Genomic DNA, 25,100 nt, shown 5'->3' with positions numbered 1-25,100 from the left:
ATGCGTGGACGCAAAAATTAGACTGGACGATGTTGAGATCAATGCGACCTCTGGCGATTGCAAGCAGAAAGAAAACAATTCAACTTCTCAGACCAGTGTGACATCATTGTGCCTTGTGCAATGTTGTTCTTTTTCAGGTTTTTCTTTCTTTCTTGTCCCCTTTTTTTTTCTTTTTTTTTTCTTCGTCTGTCCTGCGTGTAGCCAAAACTTAAAACTGGTTGGTGTTGAGATCATGGCGTCCTCTTGTGCTTGCAAGAACCACAACAATAATATTTGTGGCAAACACGTATTAAATTCAACTTCCCAGACCAGCGTGACATCATTTCGTCCAGTACAGTGTTATCTTTTTCATCTTGTTTTTGTTTTTTCATTCTTCTCCTTTTTTTCCTTCTTAATTTTCCCTCCCTCAACGCAAATCTTCAACTGAACGGAAACCAGCACGGTTGGCCTAGTGGTAAGGCGTCCACCCTGTGATCGGGAGGTCGTGGGTTCGAACCCCGGCCGGGTCATACCTAAGACTTTAAAATTGGCAATCTAGTGGCTGCTCCGCCTGGCGTCTGGCATTATGGGGTTAGTGCTAGGACTGGTTGATCCGGTGTCAGAATAATGTGACTGGGTGAGACATGAAGCCTGTGCTGCGACTTCTGTCTTGTGTGTGGCGCACGTTATATGTCAAAGCAGCACCGCCCTGATATGGCCCTTCGTGGTCGGCTGGGCGTTAAGCAAACAAACAAACAAACAAAACTGAACGCAAACGCATCGATACTGGCCACAAAGATGAAGACAGCATCATTCAAATGTTTTTGTTTTGTTAATATTTGTTTTGTTTTGTTTGGTAGTTTTTGAATATCTGTTATTTGTTGTTTTGAACTCTAGACGTATTATCGAATCTCTAGTATTTGGCCTTCGTTATTTATGATTGTCATTTCTTTGTTGTTTTAAGGAAAGTGCGTTTCGAGAAATGTTAACCTTCATCACTCTACTTAAAATTGGGATGTCTTTTACACTCTATTGCCATCTCTCCTGTCTCTCTGTTATGATAGCAGCCAATGTTAATGATCCGTTTTGAATATTTTACGTTGACGAATGCGACAATAATTGCTTTCACTCAAATCTTCATTTGTTACCCAGGACTGAGCAAGCCCCAAATAGTGGGCGCGTTTGCCGTGAGCGTGTTAAGCATCTTTTATCATCTTCATTAATTTTGCTGATATTTTCTAGCGATTAAATTGTGTGTGGCTGTCAACACGGACATTTATTACGCTGACCTTGTTGCATCCGTGAAAAATTTTAAAGCCCTCGGGACTGATTTGCACTATTACACTGAGGTAATCTTTCAATGCACAACAGGTGACTGAGGTGTGCAAGAGAAGATAACAAAGAATGAATGCGACAGGGCCCTGGAGTGGGTGCTCATATTCCAGGTAGTCTAGTCTGTCATCTAAAACCTCGACACCCCCCCCCCCCCGCCCCCTTCCCCCTCCTCCCTCCCCCCCCCCCCCCATACACACACACACACAACGCCCGACCCCGCCTTTCCTTCATAAAAGAAAAACCTTCGCCCACTCTCACACCACCCCTTCTCCCGCTCCACAGACACCTACACCCCACCCGATTGTCTCAATCCCAATATTTTTTATCTTCAATATTTTGTACAGGGTAAAAGACATACGGTAATAGATAGTTGGTGTGCGAATGGGGTCGGCCTTACACTCGGTTTGCCTTATTCATGAATGCATGCATGAAGCTGTTTATGGATTGCGCTGCCGGCAAATCAAGACGCCCACGAATACCACACCACCACACAAACAGCGAACGATGTTGTGATGGTCGTGAACAGAGAGCGAAAAGATCGAGAACCCACTGAGGGAAAGACGGTTTAGAACGCTGGCGCGACTGAGTCGGCAGTCACAGTGGACAGGTGGTGAGAGAGAAAGAGACTGAGAAAGAGAAACTGAGATAGAGTAAAGGAGATCGAGAGAACTGATCGAGAGTGACTGAGATGGGCCATTTAGTGCCGAAAAGAGGTGAAATGTGAAACTGCATGTGGTGTCTCTTCTCTTGGTGGTCTCGATCTTTCGTAATCTGATTTGCCTGAAACATGTGTCCGGGCCGTGTTGCAGCGAACGAGATTTTAATCGTTTCCCACCGGAGCAACAGTAGCCTACAGTGCTTTGCATTGTCTTCATGTAATTGACAGTGCTTCCCTTGTACTTTCCTGAGTGAATACTACATGCTTTCATCGTCCTTGACTGTGCAACAGTGCTTTCGTCGTTTCTTGTCTGAGTGACAGTTTTTCCATCGTCACTGATTTACCTGAATGCCCGTGCTTTTCGTCGTTTCTGACTTAAATGTGACAGTGGCGGTTTTCATCGTTCTTACCTGAGTGTTACCGCATACTTGTATCGCTTTTATCGCCAGGTTTTACCTGCGTGAATGAGCGTTCATAGTTTTTATGTGTGTGACATTGCCTTCACGGTTCTTAACTATGCGACAGCTTTCACTAACTAGGGTGTGAACCCACCTCCGTGCGGGCTGACAGGTGCTCTCCCTGCAGTGTAATCGAAGAAAAGCCGCCACACCTGACATTGTGTTGGATAGCTAAGTGACTGTGGTTTCTTAATCATCAGCGTTTGGGTGATATTTATTTTTCAAGAACATTTTTTCCCCGTTTGTATTCCTGTGACAGTTGTCGGTGCGTCTTCGATGGTGTTACTACTACTGCAGTGCATGCATGTCAAGTGTTCTGTTTTCTTTTCTCACAGTCACTCGACCTTTCATTCAAAAATCGCGATTTCGAATTTAACCCCAGGCCTAGACCTAGGTTGTAATGCTTATCCATGCAAAATTGTGCGTTTGCCAATGACAAGGACTTGTAGTCAATGTCAATGACTTCTTCGTGCAACGTGGGACTGCTAGCTGTCATTGACAAGGACTTCGTCACCGTACCGTGAAACGACAACCAGTGTATATTTGTTTCCCTCTTCCTCTGCGGCAGTGTCGACAAGTCAAAGTTGCACAGCCGTGCGATGTCCAGTTGAAGATCGTGGTATCGAGTCGCCGCCGGTGGTGGTGGTTGGGTTCACTTCTTTCTCGCCGTGTGCCAACACCCTGTCACAGATGGTCCTGTGGAAACTCTGTGCCGACAGTCTAGATGTGTTCAGTTGTTGTTACCTGTGTGGCTTGGCTCGGTGGCTTGTAGCTTGCCGCTACGACAGCTAGCTTGGCGCAACGGCCGAAACTGTCAACACTAACTGTCACCGCCACATCAGTCCTTGTCTCTCGGTCCAACCCTCCTCACCCTCACATCTTCTCGGAGGTTTTTTTCTTTTAACGTCTGTGCCAGAGGTGGTGATTTCACTGTGATATATACTCGGACACATTCGCGTTTCTTGGATTTGTCTGTGTGTCGTTGTGGAATTTATCGACTCCTATGGATTGTTTTTAACGTGAAGGTGAGTGTGCGGTGTTTTCATTATGAATGTGGGTCGTGGGGCGTGAAACTAAACACGGGAGGGGTCACAGGTGTGCACGGGGTTGGGGATCGAAGAGGATGCCGAAGAGTGTGAGATCTGAAGCATTGTCTCTTTACAGAGAATATATACGTATGGTGTTGGGGAGAAGCGGAATGGGGCGTCTTTCTCTATAGAGAGTTGGACTGATTTGAGTAGCAACTTCAGTTTGAACAGAGCACAGCATTTGGGTTATCACAGAGTAACATTTGGCAGACACATTTTCAGGACCCTTCTCCCTGACGTAAACAAACAAACAGCACAACAAACGTAAAAATGAACAAACAACCCAGCAAACAACCCACATTTATTTCAATGTTCGTATGCTGACGCCTTTGCAAGTATTCTGCAAGGTATACCTTTTGAGAACAGCGTAAGATGATATCTATTTATGCGTCAGACGTGTCACATTGCAGTGTGGTGTTTCGCATTTTATAAAAGACGTGAATCCAACCCTGTCTGCCGTGCTGGCAAAATGTCAATTGTTTTTACACCCCCGGTATAGGGGTGTGTATAGGATTCGGTCGATGTGTTTGTTTGTTTGTGTGTTTGTGTTCGCATATAGATCTCAAGAATGAACGGACCGATCGTCACGAAACTTGGTGAACAGGTTCTATACATTCCTGAGACGGTCCTTACAAAAATTGGGACCAGTCAAACACACGGTTAGGGAGTTATTGGTGGATTAAGATTCTACAAGGACTTATAGAGGGACATATTAATGGTCAAAGGGAAATAACCTTCTCAGTTGGTGGCAGTGAGAATGGTAAGGACGGGGGTGTTTTTCCTACCTCGGAGGAATTTCTTGTTGTTTCTGGTTTGCTTTTGTACGGAAACGTCACCATATATACATTACCTTGAGGTACAATACAAGAAGAATGTAATGACGGCGCTGAAGGGGAACTATTGAGGCAGGGTACGTAGTAGTGCTAGTCTGTAAGATTTATTGTAATATTATTTTGTTGTAAGTCTGATGGCATGCTAGAATTCTTCTGATCGGTCTCTTCTAATAAATGACATTTTTTAATTGGCAGAAATATTCATTACATAAGTGTATATAAAACAAAATTTAAAAAGTAAAGAAAAATAGAAAAAGCTCAACATTTTGCAGACTTATGGTTTAACTTTTTGTCAAAAAACCCCAGTTTGACAAAAGTTTCAATTGAAGTCAAAAATTCTTGCGAATCTAATGACCCTTGACTCCTGTTTAGAGTTGGGACACTCGATGGTGAGTCAAAACCATAAGACTTTTTTGAAGCGTTTCTAAGTCACAAACCAAGGCAAAGCCCTCCGTCTGACTTCAAATTCATAAATTATGCAATCACAATGATCCGCATGACATTGAATAGACTTTCACAGCTTATACGGGCACTTACCCTCTATATGTGGCGATAAAGAGAGAGAAAAAATCGCTAGCTCCCAGCTATCAACTGATCTGTATTTGGAGATCAGTGCTCTTCTCCCAGGTCATGCATGAGATATGTCCCTGCAGCGATCTTTCCTGTCATGAATAAACAAAAGGCGGGGTGTATTTTGGCATAGTCTTATTGACTCGCTTCTGGCGACAGAAAGTTGATGACTCCGTCCAAATAGTGTAACGTTTGATAACTACTGACTGTGAAAAGCTCTCTAAAATTCGGGTCATATCAATGCAGATTATTTCTTTACACAGATTTCTACAGAAATGTGTCTTAATATTGCGGGTAAAAAGTCATTCACGTATACACACAAAGGACATACACATGCTTGAACAGTCAACGACAACAATCAAATCTTAATCCAGATTAAGACACTCTCCAGAACATAAATTATACGACAAGGAAACTGTTGGATGACAATGCGGCAGGAATATATATATATTACATTTCAGGAAAACAGTTTCCCTGTCGCTCTTTCTCTCTGCCTGCGCCAATGTGTGTGTGTGTGTGTGTGTGTGTGTGTGTGAGTGAATGTGTATGTGTGTGTGTGTGTATACATGTATGTGTGTGTGTCTGTGTGTGTGTGTGTGTGTGTGTGTGTGCGCGTTCATGCGTGCGTTCATGCGTGCGAGTGTGTGTATGTGTGAGTGTGTATGAGTTGCAATATTTATAATATTGTTCCTTCACATCTCAAATAAAGTATGAATCCTGTTTATGTCGTTGGTGGGCTTGCCCTATTTCCTTCAGGTCAGGGAGTAGGGGTAAGGGAGGACGGTTAACTAGGGAGGTACTCCTTTTTCTATCACCGGCTGCATGGTCATGCTTGGTTGATTTTGTGTAGCAGATTATATTTTTCAGTTGTGCATTCACAGCGTGAGACAAATATATATTTATAGCAACAGGTTGTTGATCTCGCTCTCTAGAAAAAGAGGTAACCGTGGTAGGGTAAGAAAATATATTTGGATACGGGTTGTTTTATTTGGGACTCTTGTAATTCAAGGGTGAAACTGAAGGCGTCGAGGTGAAGTTTCAACGTCGGATAAAGCCTTTATTTCTTCTTAGTTTGTTGTTGGTTGTTTTGTTGTTAATTTTTAAGCTGCGGGGGGGGGGGGGGGGGGGGGGGGGGGGGGGACGCCAAGTTGAGATGGAATAAGGTATTTCTGATGGAATTACTTTTTGAATAGAATTTATATGAAAGTAATACATTCCTAGCTCCCTATGTAACCAAACTCTACAGTTTTTAAATAATAAAAAGCATCCATTTGGACACAGCCTAACACTCGGCAGCTTGGTTGTTTCCTGTGCACAGCGAGAATGTTTTACGTGAATATATTTTACAGATTGACATAGGTGTCAGTTATAAATTTAGTTTCACACACACACACACACACAGACACACACACACACACACACACACACACACACACACACACACACACACACACACACACAGACACACACACACACACATTGGCACATGCAGAGAGAAAGAGCACCACACACACACAATCATCTCTGCAGGTACAGTAGCCAGCATATTATGGACTTTTCGTAGCTAAGCAAGTCAAACCCAGGATGCTCTTTGCCCATATAAAATGCCTACACGGATTCAGTGCTCTCCAAGACCGTATACACAGGAAGGAACATAGCTTTAACATCAAGTACGTATAACTCACACAGACGATTGAGAGTGGGAAGGAAAACTAGGAGACGTACGTCACTATCTGCAACCATCAGTGGAAACTAAATACTCTTTACACCCGATACTCGATACCCGCTTGGTTTCTCAAGCCTTTAGTGTGCCACACCCCTGTACTCGACTGTTCATGGTATGAAACAAATAACAAGTAGGCCACCCGGCTTTTAAACTTTGCTTTGCCGTGTGGTTTTACATCCTACAACTACTATTTTTAACTGCCGCGATTATATACAGGTCTCACACGGTGTAATATATATAAATGTTCTTTCCTAAGCTTCGCGCGTGGGCGCACAAATACAAGATATACATCTATAGATATATTTAGAGTTCTTGATTAATATGATCGACTGGGTTTTTTTTTGGTAGCAGGTGTGTCGTCAGTTCGGCAAGTGTCGTTGCTTTGATTCATGGACGTAACCGACAAGTTCTTGCTACATATTGTTTAGAGGCGTGAAGTGTGTGTGTGTGTGTGTGTGTGTGTGTGTGCGTGTGTGTGTGTGTGTGTGTGTGTGTTACTGAGTTTAAAACTACTGTCTACCCAAGCTTGTACATAGGATTAGAGCATCCTTCCTTTCGAGCACACACCAACAAATCTACAGCCTGCATGGCTGCTTGCTTTCTGTACAGAGCCAGCTGACCATTTGGTGTTCCATTCATTGTATGTATACTGTTTATGTCAATGTGCAACATTAATTCAGCACAAATTCCAACTCTCTACAGACGGCAGTTGTCGGCTGAAGATGTCGGGTATGTATCCAAGTGGAAAGATGCTAATATCACATGCACCAGCCGTTATTTGCTGAAGAGTAGGGTATGTATCCAAGTGGAAAGATGCTAATATCACATGTACCAGTCCTTATTTGCTGAAGAGTAGGGTATGTATCCAAGTGGAGAGATGCTAATATCACATGTACCAGTCCTTATTTGCTGAAGAGTAGGGTATGTATCCAAGTGGAGAGATGCTAATATCACATGTTCCAGCCGTTATTTGCTGAAGAGTAGGGTATGTATCCAAGTGGAAAGATGCTAATATCACATGTACCAGCCGTTATTTGCTGAAGAGTAGGGTATGTATCCAAGTGGAAAGATGCTAATATCACATGTACCAGCCGTTATTTGCTGAAGAGTAGGGTATGTCTCCAAGTGGAAAGATGCTAATATCACATGTACCAGTCCTTATTTGCTGAAGAGTAGGGTATGTATCCAAGTGGAGAGATGCTAATATCACATGTACCAGCCGTTATTTGCTGAAGAGTAGGGTATGTCTCCAAGTGGAAAGATGCTAATATCACATGTACCAGTCCTTATTTGCTGAAGAGTAGGGTATGTATCCAAGTGGAGAGAAGCTAATATCACATGTACCAGCCGTTATTTGCTGAAGAGTAGGGTATGTATCCAAGTGGAGAGAAGCTAATATCACATGTTCCAGACGTTATTTGCTGAAGAGTAGGGTATGTATCCAAGTGGAGAGAAGCTAATATCACATGTACCAGCCGTTATTTGCTGAAGAGTAGGGTATGTATCCAAGTGGAGAGAAGCTAATATCACATGTACCAGCCGTTATTTGCTGAAGAGTAGGGTATGTATCCAAGTGGAGAGAAGCTCTAATCACATGTACCAGCCGTTATTTGCTGAAGAGTAGGGTATGTATCCAAGTGGAGAGAAGCTAATATCACATGTACCAGCCGTTATTTGCTGAAGAGTAGGGTATGTATCCAAGTGGAGAGAAGCTCTAATCACATGTACCAGCCGTTATTTGCTGAAGAGTAGGGTATGTATCCAAGTGGAGAGAAGCTAATATCACATGCACCAGCCGTTATTTGCTGAAGAGTAGGGTATGTATCCAAGTGGAAAGATGCTAATATCACATGTACCAGCCGTTATTTGATGAAGAGTAGGGTATGTATCCAAGTGGAGAGAATTAAGCTCTAATCACATGATAATCACGGGGAGAAAGGTATATTTAAGCCTTTGTCTAGCTTTTCTCCTGTGTGCCCCCCCCCCCCCCCCCCCCCCCCCCCCCCCCCCCTTCCAGCCCGAGTTTGGCAACTGAAATGGCTGCCATGGTGAAAATACCGTGCGCAGTGCACTTTGTTGTCACCAAGGTGTTTGAAAGGGAGTCTCTGATTCAAATGTTGAAACAGTGGCCCGGGTTCGTGGGCTTTTTATGTTTGGCGCTGCATTTTGCTCAAATAATTACATAATGCTCTAGCTCTCTTTCTATGCTGTGTGTCTCTGTCTGTCTCTGTGTGTCTCTGTCTGTCTGGGTCTGTCTATTCTTCATGACATGCAGCTCTTTCTGCCTCTCTCTCCCTCTGTGTCTGTCTGTCTGTCTGTCTCAGTGTCTGTCTCTCTCTCTCTCTCTGACTCTCTGTTTCTCTCTGTCTCTCCTTCCCTCCCCTCTCCTTAGCCCGACCTCTCTCACCTCTCTCTCTCTCTCTCTCTCTCTCTCCCTCCCTCCCTCCCTCACCCACCCACCCATACACACACACACGCCAAAAAAACAACCAACACCATCAACAACAACCACGCATCAGTACTCAACAACCTCGATCAGTCCTTTTTCTCTCAATCACCCTTCCCCACTCCGGTGCACGGCAAACCGAATTCAATCATGCACGGTGTTATAAAACGCGCGCAAGCCTTTGATTGTTTACAAGGGAAATCAATGGGCCGTGCAGCATGACACGCATGGTTATTCCACGTGTTTGCAGCCCTGCCGTGATCAGGATGAAAGATCTTTGCTCTCGACAACTCTCGAATCGATTGCACCATAATACTCCACAGCTTTTAATCTCCCGCTGACACCTCTGTGTGGTGGATCATTTGCTGCTGTCCATCCTCAAGAGATTTGAATTATCGACACTTTTGTGCACGAGTTTGTTCCAGGGAATTTATTTCTATTGGTGTTTTGCGTGTGTGTTATATTATCATGTTCTATAGGTTATGGAGTTTTAAATCGACACATATTGCGCCCCCACTTCTCACACCCCAACGCTACCTTTATCATCTCCCGACAAGACTAAGTGCCGATTTCTAGTGTCCCCATGCACTCACCTCCTTGCTAAGTCAATACCTTCTATACATGCATCCGGCCCCAGACTCGTTTCTTATGTTCTGCTCCACTTCAGCTTCCGTCTGTCAATCATACGGATCATAACGAATTAATTAGTGATTCGCCTTGACGGGCTATTGCTAACCTGATTGATTCCAGACCGGAAGCCGCTGCTCCAGACAAGTGGATTTCAGACAGGTCTCTTATGTTCCTTTCAACTTCAGCTTCCGTCTGTCAATCATATATATGGTGCATAAGAAACCCCCCGCGGCCGGGTTAGGGGGAAGAATTTACCCGATGCTCCCCAGCATGTCGTAAGAGGCGACTAACGGATTATGTTTCTCCTTTTACCCTTGTTAAGTGTTTCTTGTATAGAATATAGTCAATGTTTGTAAAGATTTTAGTCAAGCAGTATGTAAGAAATGTTAAGTCCTTTGTACTGGAAACTTGCATTCTGCCAGTAAGGTAATATATTGTACTACGTTGCAAGCCCCTGGAGCAAAATTTTGATTAGTGCTTTTGTGAACAAGAAACAATTGACAAGTGGCTCTATCCCATCTTCCCCCTTTCCCCGTCGCGATATAACCTTGAACGGTTGAAAACGACGTTAAACACCAAATAAAGAAAGAAAGTGCATAAGAAATTAGTTCGCTGACCCGATTGTTTCCAGATGGGACGCTGCTTGATACGAGTGGATTTGCAGTAAGCGAAAATTGAGTGCAGGAAGAACTCACTACAATGATCCTCCATCATCATGAATACGGGTGGAAACTAGGGGGAAAGTGTGTGTGTGTGTGTGTGTGTGTGTGTGTGTGTGTGTGTGTGTGTGTGTGTGTGTTTGTGCGTGTGTGTGTGTGTGAGTGTGTGTGTGAGTGTGTGCATGGTTTTGTGTGGTTTTTAGCCGTGCTCAAGCGGTGGGCCCCAGTATTTCCACAATGGAATTCCAATCTGCTTGAGAAAAGCTGATTGCAGAAAACCACAATTGGCCGCAAAGCTGGTTTCGGAAGAATCAAAGTAGGCCGCGAAAGAAGGACGCGAGAGAATGAGAAGGCTGGGGGATGGAAGGGGGTTTTCACAGCTGGGATAATAAAAGCTTTGCCTCTCGGACACTGAATGAAAGCGCCAACGATCAATCAAGCTCTCTTTGTGTGGACCGCGATTGGCAGTCTCGATGCTTTTTGAAGGTCTTGGGCCCATTGTTTGTGGCCTGGACGTTGCAATGATCGTGCAACCTGGTGCACTGCAATTGCTTCAGAATCAATACTGGAAGCTCATTAATTTATAGGTGGTATCACCTTGGTGTCCAAGTGTGTGGTGAAATCAGGTGCTGACGTCTTAGAAAAGTCTGGAACTCTTTCTTTGGTTTCCCATTTTATGAGGTTGGAGAAGGAGAGAAGGTGAACTTTGAGATGACTTAAAGGGTCAAACGGGATTTAGGTTCTAGACTTACCATGACATTTGAACTCATGTTCTGTCATATAATCAAACATGTTTTCCAATATATGTTTGTGTGATAGTCTGTATTTACCGTAATGTCATTTTCAGACAAAGGTAATAACTTTCGACAGCTTACAAAACGTAATGACCACAGACCCGCCCTTTGGTTGAAAAATGCACGCATATAACTTCCGACTCCTCCGAAAACGGCGTATGGCTGCCTAAATGGCGGGGTAAAAAACGGTCATACACGTAAAATTCCACTCGTGCAAAAAAAAAACCACGAGTGTACGTGGGAGTTTCAGCCCACGAACGCAGAAGAAGAAGAAGACTTCCGACTAAAGATCTACAAAAACGAATCTGAGCCCTAAAAACGCAGACAAAATAGCAGCAGAGAATAATAGTTTGGGAGCATGAAAGTCATTGATTTTGTTCAGTCAACGCTTCTTATCGTCTAGGGTGGCATGAGACTGGTTCGTCAAAACTCTCATTTATCAATTTACTGTTTGGAATATGTACGTCCTTTGCTAGTAAAAACAAACAAACAAAATAAACACACAAACCATACCCATATCTTCGCTGTCTACCAACCCTGTAATTACGCTTACGTAGATGTCCTTGTGTCTGTTTTGCGAACTGTCTCCCGCGAGTTTTTGTCCCCCAGGGGAAAGTTCAATGTCCAGCACTGCCCAGGAGCTTGTCATTATACAGGGGAACCCCCTTTTAAGACACCCCCCCCCCCCCCAATTTAAAACGTCTTCCATTTTAAGACCTTGCTTTTTCAGATGTTGTGTTCATAAGTTCTGTAAATGTACCTACATTTTAAGACTCCCTCCTTTTTAAGACCTGATTTTTGAAAGTCTTAAAAGAGGGTTCTACCGTATAGTGTTTCTAGACGGTCTGTGTATGTGTAGATCATTGGTCGCCGCTTTTTCTCTCTCAGGCTGTGATAGAGCACTAACTACACTCTGTTCTGATACACAGCGACCGAAAGTAAAGTGGTTGGTACACCTACCATTAGACATAGAGCCTAGCCGGTCCGTCATTATGGTTCCGTTACTACTGTGGACATATAATTAGTGCTAAAAGGAATACATTTGTGACCCATACCATTTAGACTTTCTGACCCTTAAAATGCGAGATAGTTCGACTGTTTACGGCCACTGAGCGGGTTGGATCAGGAGGTTTCAAAAACCTTTGATTGAATTTATACCTGTCCACGAATACTTCCCTACCAAGTTGTGCTTGGGGCCGTCATCAAGTACAGGTCCCTTTTGTGTTTTGTTGGGATGTCCTTATAAATGGTTCGCTTACAACATGGGAAGATCTGTCTGTTTTGCTGTCGAAGTGTGCCAGTAGCAAACACTAGAACGAGAACTAAAACAAGAAAACACATTGTCTTACTCTGCTCAGTAAAACAGATACATGACATTTATGCACATCATGTTTTTAGCAAGCATGCATTAACCAACTTTACAAAAACCTTCTTTGGGGGCACTGAAATTGCAGCACAATCGGTTCACACCGTCAACTGCTGCAAATAAGTAAATGTGCAGCCTGGCATTGGCATACATGTAAGTATCTTTTGATACCATCAAGGTGTGACCTTGTTCCTCACACCGCCTAAAAAAAGGGTTAGCGTTTAGCGTCGAAGATCACATTAGCAGTAGCGTCGGAAACGAAGTGTCCGTTTCAAAACTAGTGTGCCTTTGTGCTTCCCTCGACATAAATCATCGTACCGCAGACAGTTTCGTTAGACCACAAAGGTGCCCTTGTTGCAATTTGTCTTAGTTTATTTCCCATGCTCTCCCGAGGTAAGTACCGTATACTTGCATACTAAAGACCTCCCACGTTTTCTCTCTCTCTCTCTCTCTCTCTCTCTCTCTCTCTCTCTCTCTCTCTCTCTCTCTCTCTAGCTCTCTCTCTCTCTCCATTCCCCCCTCCACCACTTTTTCTTTTCTCAAATTTGCTGTATTCGCGGTGTGTTTGTTCGTCCCAAGTAAGAAAAGGCCTAGCCTTGAATTATATTCCTTGTAAAATAAAGTTCAGTTCAGCTCTCTCTCTCTCTCTCTCTCTCTCTCTCTCTCTCTCTCTCTCTCTCTCTCTCTCTCTCTCTCTCTCTCTCGGCTATTGTTAGTAACTGTGACGCCATGATCGCTAGTCTCCACTGATGCATGGCGCATGTTTGCCCCTCGGTTGCAAATAGGGGGCGCAATTGCCAGGCTCCGACATAGTCAAGCCTCGCTAGGTCCAGACAACGAACAGAGGTCGCTTGAGTATGAAGGGTAGCGGGGAAAGGGTTAATATACATGTGTGTGTGTGTGTGTGTGTGTGTATGTGTGTGTGTGTGTGTGTGTGTTTGTGTAGAGGGGGCAGGGAGGGGGTTAGTTACATGTATGCTTTGAGATAAACGACAGGAAAAGAAATGTAGGAGTAGCAGGGGAGGAAGAATTGGAAATCAAAACGATTGAAGCAAGGGGGTTGGGGGGAAGAGGTGGGAAGGAAAGCAGGTTGGGGAGGGGGGGGGGGTATGGAGGGGAAGTAGCTTTGCGCCTGCGAGACTAATCATTAACAAAAGAAACAATACACATGAGACTTGCACTGTTTGTTTGTTCGTTCATGGGCTGAAACTCCCACGGCTTTTACGTGTATGACCGTTTTTACCCCGCCATTTAGGCAGCCATACGCCGCTTTCGGAGGAAGCATGCTGGGTATTTTCGTGTTTCTATAACCCACCGAACTCTGACGTGGATTACAGGATCTTTTTCGTGCGCACTTGGTCTTGTGCTTGCGTGTACACACGGGGGTGTTCGGACACCGAGGAGAGTCTGCACACAAAGTTGACTGAGAAATAAATCTCTCGCCGAACGTGGGGACGAACTCACGCTGACAGCGGCCAACTGGATACAAATCCAGCGCGCTACCGACTGAGCTACATCCCCGCCCCTGAGACTTGCACTCACCTATATCTATGCACTCACCTTTGAAGAGTATTGCAGAACTGAGAGGGAGGAAGAATTGTTCGGGTAGCTATGGGGGGGGGGGGGGGGGGCAATTAGGAGGAGCAGGCTGGGCCGGTCTGTGCGCATGCAGATAAACAAGACTAGCAGCAAAAGAAGTACGAACAAGGGGTAGGAAAACGAGGGAGGGGGAGAAATTGTTTGGACTCAAGTGAGATTTGCACGCACCCTTTGAAGAAGAATGCAGGAGGCGGGGGAAGAATTGTTCGGGTAACAGGTAGGAATGTGGTGTAACTCTCCTTTCTCTTCTGTGCTCCCTTCCCGGGTTCTATTGTCTGGGCCACGAGCTGTCAACCTGCGGTTTCTGACAGGTGGACGGCGTCTCACAGGCCCGCGATGGAAATTTTCTTAAAATACACGAAACAGACAGAAATCAGTCTTGAAATCTAAGAAACAGACATTGACAGTACCAGTACAAGACGTTTTTTTGCGTAGCATAGCTTGTTGTGTGGTCCCAATCCTGTTTCTTTTCTATGATATATGCCACCTTTTGTCATCTAAATAAAATAAGTTTGATTTTCGTAATTGTAAATTTAATACTGAGACTTGTAATCTTGCAAAATCTAAGGTGTAAAACATATTTACGCTTGTCGCGAGATCATAGTGAACGAAGATTTCGCACAAGTATATCAAAACTTAAAAGGGCTATGACTCTTGTGTTTGCTGTTCGAAGAAGAGGGGCCAGCAAGAAATTATAAAATGATAAACACCTTGTCAGAGTCAGAAGACTTGCCTGTAACAACTGTATCAAGTGCCTATGGCTACAACCCGTTGACGAAGTGACAGTTGACACTGCGGGGTGTGTGCGTGTGTACGTAGGTACAGGAGCCGACTGGTCAGTTATTATGATGGCGGTAGTCTGACCGCTGTGATTATCATCTGATTCGCCTATCGTTTGTACTTGGAGGTCCTTCGTGGTTTGCCCTGCTGTTTATGGTGGATTTTCAGTCCCGTTTCTTTCGTGCGTTGGATCGCACATGTGAGGATACTTTAACATTCTGAGAGTTTGGACGATTATGGGTGAGTCCAGCTGATTTCCCTCTGCTTCATGAAATTGGCGTAAAATCTTTCTGCATTATAAGTTTGATTTGCGGATTTTTATTTATTTATGTGTTTGTTTGTATAATTATATTTCTTTGTCTGAGTCGATGTGTCCATGTGCTGTTGATGTCTGGATTGTTAGTCTGAGTTAGTGTGAAGTCTGAGGTTGTTTTCCTTTGTTTTCTTCTTTGTGCGTAATTACAACAAATTATTGAGTGTTTTTCTGCCTCATGTCGGAGACTCCGCGTCTTAACTCTGAATAGTTCATGTGGTTATTTTTGTTTTTGATAGTGCACGCTATTAACACCATTCATTCTTCACATGTCGTACTGAAGTATTGTTGTTAACATGAGTGTAGTGTAGTGTAGCTGAAGTGGGATTGTTATTTTGTTCAAGGATGTTGCGTGTTTGAGTAGCCGAGACTCGCTGCACTTGAAGAACTTGAAACGGAACACGGAAAAGAAAATAAAGCCGGGTAGAACAAAACAAAACTCGACTATTTGAAAAACAGTAGTAAACTGCAAGGAAGTGATACAATGTGTCAGTCACGTTACAATTGATCAGTCTGGTATAGGCAACACAATTACTTCAACAGTCTAGAGACATCCTGGTTGCTGCCGTGGCGAGCCGAGAAAATTGTCCATCTTTAGCTTCACTGCGCTGGCTGCAAAACCAGGTGTTTTCAGACACATCAAGACACAGGGTGTCAAGAGGAAACGACGTGGACAGAAGAACAAACGGTAAGCTTTTACAGTTCTTCGTTCTCGAACGGAATTGATAGTGCTGCCATCGGAAGGCGAAACCAAAGCGATACATCTGGTCAAACTGTGCCGACCTCGAAGCTACTAGTACTAGTCCAGCGCTGACGGTTGCATTCCTCGGAGATGGTCAGTTGTCCGAGCGGTCTGTGAGAATGTTGTCACCATGTTGTGGTCTGTTCAAGGCTATGCGTACTTTAATTGGAGGGTTTTGTCAGTAGGTCAAGTTAAGCAGAAGCTACGAAAGACAGTGTCGAAAATGAGATGCATGGCTAGAACAGTTTCTCTTAGACTTTATGGCACATTTTGAAATAGAAGAAATGGGTTAAAGTTCGAGTCCACCATGCAGATAAACATGAATTTTGTAACAAAAGCTGTTGCAGAAAAAAAAGATCGTCGACAGATGATGTTGTCTCTGGAGTTAAATCCGATGAAAACCAGAAATCTATGAAGTTTTGAACAAATTAATTATATTTTAGAATTGTTTGAAAACCAGGAATCTAAGGAAAAAAATCTTCCCGTCGCACATTTAAACTGACCGATATTTGTTGTCTCTCCCCCTCCCCTGGCTATAAGCTTGACCTCCCTGACGTCACTGATAATGACCAGAAGGACATTGCATGCTCATCCACTCCACAGAGACTGGTCCTCTGAAGTACAGCTTTGAAGTAGACTTTCTCGTTTGTGTGTGTGTGTGTGTGTGTGTGTGTGTGTGTGTGTAAGCTTGCGTGCGTGTGTGCGTTCGTGCATGTGTGTGTTTGATTTTGTGAGTGTCTGTGTGTGTGCTTGCGTGTGCGGCGGCGTGCGTGCGTGTTTGTGTATGTGTGTGAGTATAATCGTGCGTGTTCGTGCGTGTGTGTCTGTGTGCGTGTGTGTGTGTGTGTGAACATCCGATATTGCTACATGTGTACACAACTCGGTGCTCAAACACCATCATCCCAACATCCCGCTGAGAGGAACGGAGGAGAGTCGTAATCTTGATGGGCAAATCAACATCATGCATATTCATCAGTGCTGTTTATATCTTTCCTTCTTTAATATTCCTGTCAGTTCCTTCGATTTTACGAGATCAGGTCGTTTCTGGTGCGTGGATATTGTCTGTTTGTTGTTGGTTTATGTGGTTTTGTGTGTGTGAGGGGCGAGGGGGCAGGGGGGGGGATTGTTCTCGTTGGCTGTGTGTTTGATAAACGAAGGGGTAGTAACAGCGGCTGGATATCCGGGTTTGATAAATATAATAAATTAGTGAAACTATGTCAGTGTCCGTTGCTAACTTAATACCGCCATGCAGCACCTCCTCAGCGAGCTGAAAGTTCAATGCCGCCAAAGTGCCGCTTAGAATTAAAACGCGTGTGTTTGTTTAACTTATTTTGGTGATTTGAGACAGGAGTTTTTGCCCACGAGTAGTGTTAAACATGAATGCATGTAAATTGTAGCACCCAGTCCACACAGCAGCGGCAAGGCTGGTGATGGTTGGTATGTGTCCAAGTGGAGAGATAGACATTATAAGAGGAAGTAAACTTCATTATTTCAAATAACAAATCAATGATGGTCTTGTCCCACCTGGGCAGACCTGAGATGGTGAGCCGAGTCGTTCAAACCAAAAGGACTGTGCGGTTAAATTGCAACACAATAACAACAGACATGCTTCACTGCAGACAACACAAAACCAACCCTTTCTGCAGTGAACTAACTGTCTTGAAGTTACTGAGCTAGAACAAAACACAGGTGAACCGCCGTACTGGTCAAGGGGCGGACACTGAGAATCTGACTGACTAAACCAAAACAGTTTCACGGTAGTGGTGTGTCCATGATTGGTGCAGACAGAAGGGGCCACCCTGGTCTTTCTGCCCCCAAGGTGGTCATTAAAACTGCTCAGTGGAGCGTTTCGTCGCGAAGCCCGCGGTCTCTTGGTCCTGTGGGCCGGTGTAGCGATCTTAAGTTTCTCACTGGACCAACTTTCTCATTTTTCTCTGTGTATGTGCAAACATGAAAGAAATTTCAGATTGTATTCATGTTGAGCCTATCTTTCACCACTCCGAGTCCCCTCCGGCGACCATCTGTTATGCCGTCTTAATAATAATAATAATAATAATAATAATAATAATAATGGACATTTGCTAAAGCGCATAATCATATATATGCTCAATGCGCTTTACATATTAATTTCTGCCGTGTGAGATGGAATTTGTTACACAATATATCACGCATTCACATCGGCCAGCAAACCTCAAGCCTATTAGGGCGAGCATTCACCTTTTACGGCCTTTATTCCAAGTCACACGGGTATTTGGTGGACATTTTTAGCTATACCTATACAATTTTGCCAGGAAAGACCCTTTTGTCAATCGTGGGGTCTTTAACGTGCACACCCCAATGTAGTGTAAACGAAGGGACCTCGGTTTTTCGTCTCATCCGAAAGACTAGCACTTGAACCCACCACCTAGGTTAGGAAAGGGGGGAGAAAATTGCTAACGCCCTGACCCAGGGTCGAACTCGCAACCTCTCGCTTCCGAGGCAAGTGCGTTACCACTCGGCCACCCAAAAAGGTTGCCATGTTTGATTGTGTGTGAGCGGAACAAAACACGAATTATCTGGAATTGTTCAAGTGTGTCCGAGAATAAAATAATTGGGTTGAAGATGGTGAAAGCTCAACAGATGTTTAAAAAGTTGTGCGCATGCGTAGTCACCGAATGAGAAAGCTGGTCCAGGAGAAACTTCAGATCGCTTCACTGGATCGTCTCCCTGTTAATTTTCACTTCGCCACAACATGGCTGTTTCATGGCCCATTTGAACAGAGAGGGAACTTCGGGAACGGAGGGGGACGTATTATTGCTTCTGGGCCTGACTGAGCTTTCTGTTTGGTTAGAGGCGAGGAGTTTAGTTTGTTTATGTTTTGGAGGGGAGCAGTTTGTGAATTTTCTGCGGAAGTGGTTTTGCTGTCGTGAGTGCTGAGTGTAGCCTAATCGAAGAAACACTAGTTGAGTATCAACGTCTGTTGAAATGGAGATTGTAAAATAGTTTCATTTCACAGTTGTCTATGTGTGTGTGTGAATTCTAAGCTCTTCTGTGTCAATCTGTGTCTGTCTTTCAGTGTCAGTGAAACTATAGCTCATAAAAAAAAAATCCTCTTTGACACGGGGCTACCAACAGATAAAGGAAGATTGTTCAAACAAACAATGTGTACATGTGAAGGTGTGTGTGAAATATTTGTAATGTGATTACTCTGCTGTGAAACCCAACTCCTGTGATATGAGAGGGTAAATTCACATAGTGCAATATCATATTTGATTGTATCCCTTTTATGTTTTATGTGTGTCGTCCTATACAATTGTTGTTATAATCGTTTACAGGCAGGCAGGGTGTGCCGAAGAAAAATTTCCATTTTTGAGTCACTTGAGAAAAAGTGACTATGTAATCGGTCAGTGTTAGTCTGTCCGGCCGGCCGTCCGGCCGGCCGTCCGTAGACACCACCTTAACGTTGGACTTTTCTCGGAAACTATCAAAGCGATCGGGCTCATATTTTGTTTAGTCGTGACCTCCAATGACCTCTACACTTTAACGATGGTTTCGTTGACCTTTGACCTTTTTCAAGGTCACAGGTCAGCGTCAAAGGAAAAATTAGACATTTTATATCTTTGACAAAGTTCATCGGATGTGATTGAAACTTTGTAGGATTATTCTTTACATCAAAGTATTTACATCTGTAGCCTTTTACGAACGTTATCAGAAAAACAAGGGAGATAACTAGCCTTTTCTGTTCGGCAACACACAACTTAACGTTGGGCTTTTCTCGGAAACTATAAAAGTGACCGGGCTCAAATTTTATGTGAACGTGACTCATTGTGTTGTGAATAGCAATTTCTTCCTGTCCATCTGATGCCTCATATAATATTCAGAACTGCGAAAGTGACTCGATCGAGCGTTTGCTCTTCTTGTTATGTAATATTTTAATGGACAAAGTCTTGTTATTGTTATTGTTATTGTTATTGTTCAAGAAGAATCACAGAACTACAGAAATTGAACACTTCATGTGTTTGTGTTTTGACCCGTGTCACCAGCCCGCCGCCGCTTTACGACCGGGAATTACCACAGTGGAACCACCTTTTGAGACGCTCCCCAAATTTAAGACTCCCTCCCTTTTACAGGGGTGGGACTTTTCCGCGAATCCGCGGATTTCCGTGGACACAACTTACGAATTCCGCTGGGGTAATCTATTTTTCCGCGTCCCATTTCATCACAGTATCTATAACTTGTTGACTGGATGATATGGAGAGAAGTGAAGATGGAACAGAACACTGGAGGCTTGAGAGTTAAATTGTGCCGACTGAAAACTCCTGGTAACTAATAGTCATGTTGAGCTTCAATGCATTGGGGCGTCACTTGGATCATACTATTGCCAGTATTGGATTATGGATACCTTGTTCATTACGTTAGTAATAGTATGCACCATTACAATGTTACCATTGTTGTGTGAAAGTGTGTTTTTTTTTGTTTGGTTGGGTTTGTTTGTTTTTTTAGGGGGGGGAGAGAATGTCTTTTTTACCTGATCCAAACGAGTTGAATTTTAGTCTCAGAATGCACCAGATTGCACAGATTTTAATGTACCATTTAAAAAAAATCCGGGGGAACATGCCCCCGAACCCCCCTAGAAAAAAGGGATTTCCTCGTTTTTCATCACAAGAGAGTCCCGCAGTGGGGCACTGCGGTTATGAAATTAAAGGCCCCTCCTGTTTTTGGAACCGCAGGAGCTTTCTAGTTTGCTGTTAGGTAGATTTTTGGTTCCTCTTTCCTGTCATGCTCTCTTTTTCTTCATGAATTCTTTTCTTTTTTCTGCCTTCTTGCTCATTCACCTGTATTTTTTCCAAAAATCTCTTCTCTTGCCGCTTGTCTCGCGATTCATGTATAGTTTAATCTGTTAGTGTTCTGATGTAAGTCCAGCAGTAGATAGGTTAAGCCTATTTTAACATACTGGAAACTGGTAATCTTCCAGTATAGGTATTAATTTAGTTTTACTAAAGCCTGCTGGGACACAAGTAATGGGTTAGTGCATTTGTAAACAGGAATCGCTTGACAAGTGGCCCCCTTCACCCCCCCCCCTTCCTCGTCCTGATATGGCTCTGCGTAGTCGGCTGGACGTTAAGCAACAAATAAACAAACAAACAAACAATCACAAGAGAGTCCCACCCCTGCTTTTAAGAACTTGTTTTCTTAGCCTTTCTGTTGATAAACCACTGTTATTTTACCCCCTTTTTGAGACTCCCTCCTTTTTAAGTCCTGATTTTCTCAGATTTTTGGAGGTCTCAAAATGGGGGTTCCAATGTACTAGTAATAGCGTCTGACTTTCAGTGTCTGGCGGTAAAAACTAGTAGCTTAGTATCTATCCTCCTGTGAAACAAACACAACGCCAGCAGACATCAGGAAGATTGCTCTCGTTGACCGTGAGTCTGAGGACCAAGAGCTAATAAGCTTGCAAGTCAAGAGACCCTCCTCATCTCTTGCTCAACATAATTAGCTCGACTAATTCTCCTTCCGTCTCAAGCTTTTCTGTGCAAATTGAACTTGTACGACTGAGCGGTCAGCGAGGTTTTGTCGTGTAATTGCTGGACAAGCATGCACTCACCGGTTTCAGTTTGCCCCCTTTTAGCTGTTGGTCCTTTAAAGGCGCAGTCCGGCTTCCCGTGAAAACAGCCAATAACCGTACGTAGCGTGTTCCGTACAGGCCAATTCGACCCCAGAGAACGGTAATATAATGCCTTCCTTAATTGTTGGACGTTGACTTCTCAAAGACTTCGCGAAGTCTTACTACAGAATATTCAGTGTCAATGCTTCGTGCAGCGAGCTGCATGAAGTAGACTTCGCGAAGTCTTACTACAGAATATTCAGTGTCAATGCTTCGTGCAGCGAGCTGCATGAAGTAGACTTCGCGAAGTCTTACTACAGAATATTCAGTGTCAATGCTTCGAGCAGCGAGCTGCATGAAGTAGGCTTTGCGAAGTCGACTTCGCCCAATTGATAGCAGGCTTTGATTTTAAAATAAGAACGAACGTTGTGAAAACGGTCATTATGGCTCTCCAATACCAGATCTGGCCAGAGTTTTATATATATATATGTTAGAACGGTTAGAAGAACATCCTTCCTCTTGGCCACACACCAACACAGTCAACGTCTTGGCTGCTTCTTGTTCAGAGTGAACATTTTGTGGATGGTTTAGTTTCACATATTGCCACCAGTGTCCGTTGAGAAATTGGGTTTTTTTTTCAATCTTCCCACGCTACGCAGAAAACACAGAGGCTGTTGATATCTTGGTCTGTCTGCAAGTAGGGTGATGGTCTAAGCTTTCCAGGTCTGGTCTTGAATTGTTTACACGGGAAGGACTGTGCCTTTAAACTATAGAAACCAAACTCGCTGCTTTTGTGCTGTTGGTTGAAGCCAAACCTTCGCGTCCCAGAAGGACTGTGCCTTTAAACTATAGAAACCAAACTCGCTGCTTTTGTGCTGTTGGTTGAAGCCAAAACTTCGCGTCCCACTTTCAGAAATAAAGGTTGAAGTCTTACGAGTTGACCTGCCCTTTTGGCTTTTCCAGGCGAAGATGGATGTGTTGCTTAAATGTTTGTGAAATATTGAAATACTGATTTCCTGAAACTAATAGCCGTTGGTTAAACTTGTAACTGTCTTGGGCAAATAGTGAGCTCGGAGTGAGTTTAACGTGTGTGAGTAGGAGGTGCTTCTTCTGATTTAACGTGTAGTTGTGTGGATGCATGCAGTTTACGTCGCACGTTGGAAATATCGGAATGTGCGTTATTGTGGTGACTAACACGGTATCCTGAATCTAGTAGTTATATACTGGCAACTGATTTGACTGTAATGATTAGTTTTGGGCTCGAATTGAACTGAAAAGTGATCTTGGTCTTCTAATCTTCACAAGGATCTGTGTAGATGTGAATCAAGTGGCACGTACATACTGTTAAAATGAATGTCACGTATTGTGTTGATTAAGAAGACACATATTGTTGAAATAAATGTCACATATTGTGTTGACTAAGGAGGCATACTCAGAGAAGACTGACTGAGTATTAGGGTTTAACGTCCTCTTAGACCAACTGGTCTATATTGGGACAGGTATTGGTAATACGTTGAAGATATGGTGTGATACTTTGATTCGAACAAGCCCGCTTTGGCTGTCTTCTTCGACACACCAGCATTGGGTTTGTCTCGTCAAAGTATCGAAATACGCTCATGATAATCGGAGACGAGAGATGATGCATGCGTGTGAGACTTTCGCTGTGAACGTGGGATCTTTTTCGTGCGCATGTGTGCAAACGGGGGTGTTCGGACACCGAAGAGTATCCTTGGCACAAAGGGTCAAAAATCCAAAAAATAAGCCCTTAAAAAAATATGCCCATGTTTTTGAAAATATGCCCATGTTTTTGAAAATATGCCCATATTTTTGAAAATAAGCCCTTATTTCTATAAATCAGGCCTTAAATATTTACAGCCATAAGGAAATAAGGGCATAATAAAATAAGGCCTTATTTCTGTTAAGGCCTTACTGAAATAAGGCCTTATTTCTGTTATGACCTTAACAAAATAAGCCCTTAAAAAAAATATGCCCATAAAAAAATAAGCCCTTAAAAAAAATATGCCCATATTTTTCTGCGCATCGCTACTGCGCATCCGGACATTCGAAAGCGCACACAAACTCGCCAAAACCCCCAATTCTCTCGCAATTTGCAATTTCAGCACAAATTCTTCTCAAAAATTCATCACGATCTCTGAACCCCCCATTCACCATGTTTCTTATGAGATCTCTGCGCATGAGCGGCGCAGCCGAATTCTATTCAGCTTCATGATTGGTCAAAAAAATAAGGCCTTATTTTTTTTTGCCCATATTTTTTTATGCCCTTATTTTTTATGCCCTTATTTTTATTAAGGCCTTACAGAAATAAGGCCTTATTTCTCGTAAGGCCTTATTTTCTAATAAGGGCTTATTTTTTTATGCCCATATTTTTTTAAGGGCTTATTTTTTGGATTTTTGACCCTTTGTGCCAAGGATAGAGGAGAGTCTGCACAAAGTTGACTCTGGGAAATAAATCCCTCGCCGAACGTGGGGATCGAACCCACGCTGATAGCGACCAACTGGCTACAGAGCCAGCGCGCTACCAACTGAGCTACGTCCCCGCCCCATACTCAGAGAAGCTGCTATAGTCAGTGGTGACACTTTTGCTTGTCACGGACAAATGTTAGTGGGGAGTGTGTTTGGACTGTGAAACTGTGTTCGAGTCCTTCGCATGCTCACATGTCCTTTAAGCCACACGTTATAAATGTATGTGGACAATTGTGAGCTCAAAGTGTGCTTGGACTGTGAAACTGTGTTTGAGTTCTTCGCCGGGATTGCCACACGTTAGAAATGTCTGTGCGGCATTGTAGTGACTTACAAGACATCCAGAGATAGTCGCCTCGCCGGACGGGGCGCGTTGCTTGTCATCGTGAAGCCAGATTCCTTTGAGTTGAGTGGAGAACCTCAGTCACGGTGTGGTGATCAGACCTTGGAAATAAAATGTCCTCCAAGCTGCTACTGTCGCCCGTTTCCACCTCAATGAGGGAAAACGCCACCATGGCTACTCGGCCTAGAACCAAGCCACCCAGGTAGGCAAAGAACTGATTGCAAAGATGCCCCCCCCCCCTCCCAGTTGAGACCCCCAAAACACACACCCCCCACACCCAATCCCCAATCCCCAGTTTGCCCCCCCCCCCCCCCCCTCCGCTAATTCAGTCAAGCGTTGTTTCAACTGAATCGGGACACTTGGTTTAAACAATTTTATTCAGCAAAATTACATACAACAAAGCATATACATTCAATTAGTAAAGGGAGCACAACAAGCAAAGCTTATAAACGTGCTCTTAAAAGCAATATGATATTTGGTTTGGCGGACGATGCGGGGACACTGAATTGTTCCAATGAGGGGTTTGTATCTGTCTCTGTCTCTGTCTCTGTCAGTCTGTGTCTCAGTGTGTAACTAATTTCCAGCCAATGAAACTCCAGACAAAACTATTTCCAGAATTCGTCTATTAAGCCTCAGTGGGTCGGACAGAAATTTACGGTACCGGTGTAGGATCCGGTCCGGTCCCCCCTCTGAAGTAGTCCCCCGGGGGACCAATT

General features: G+C 43.7%; 1 protein-coding gene across 3 annotated transcripts in view; it reads left to right on the top strand.

Moving 5' to 3' along the window:
- Positions 1–25,100, top strand: part of LOC138982077 (cordon-bleu protein-like 1) — an 86,562-nt gene that overhangs the window by 10,193 nt on the left and 51,269 nt on the right. Inside the window, exon 1 of one of the 3 annotated variants that reach the window (XM_070355300.1) lies at positions 1,751–3,455. The exons of the other annotated variants lie outside the window; for them this stretch is intronic. The gene's annotated coding sequence lies outside the window, so the exon portion shown is untranslated. Of the gene's footprint in view, positions 1–1,750; positions 3,456–25,100 lie in introns of those variants that run through there. 3 annotated transcript variants of the gene reach the window in all.

This window comes from Littorina saxatilis, linkage group LG12 (genome assembly GCF_037325665.1).
Source record: "Littorina saxatilis isolate snail1 linkage group LG12, US_GU_Lsax_2.0, whole genome shotgun sequence".
Taxonomy (NCBI): Eukaryota; Metazoa; Mollusca; class Gastropoda; order Littorinimorpha; family Littorinidae; genus Littorina; species Littorina saxatilis.
Note: the sequence above shows the minus strand (reverse complement) of the source record. Positions and strands in the feature narration are given on the sequence as shown.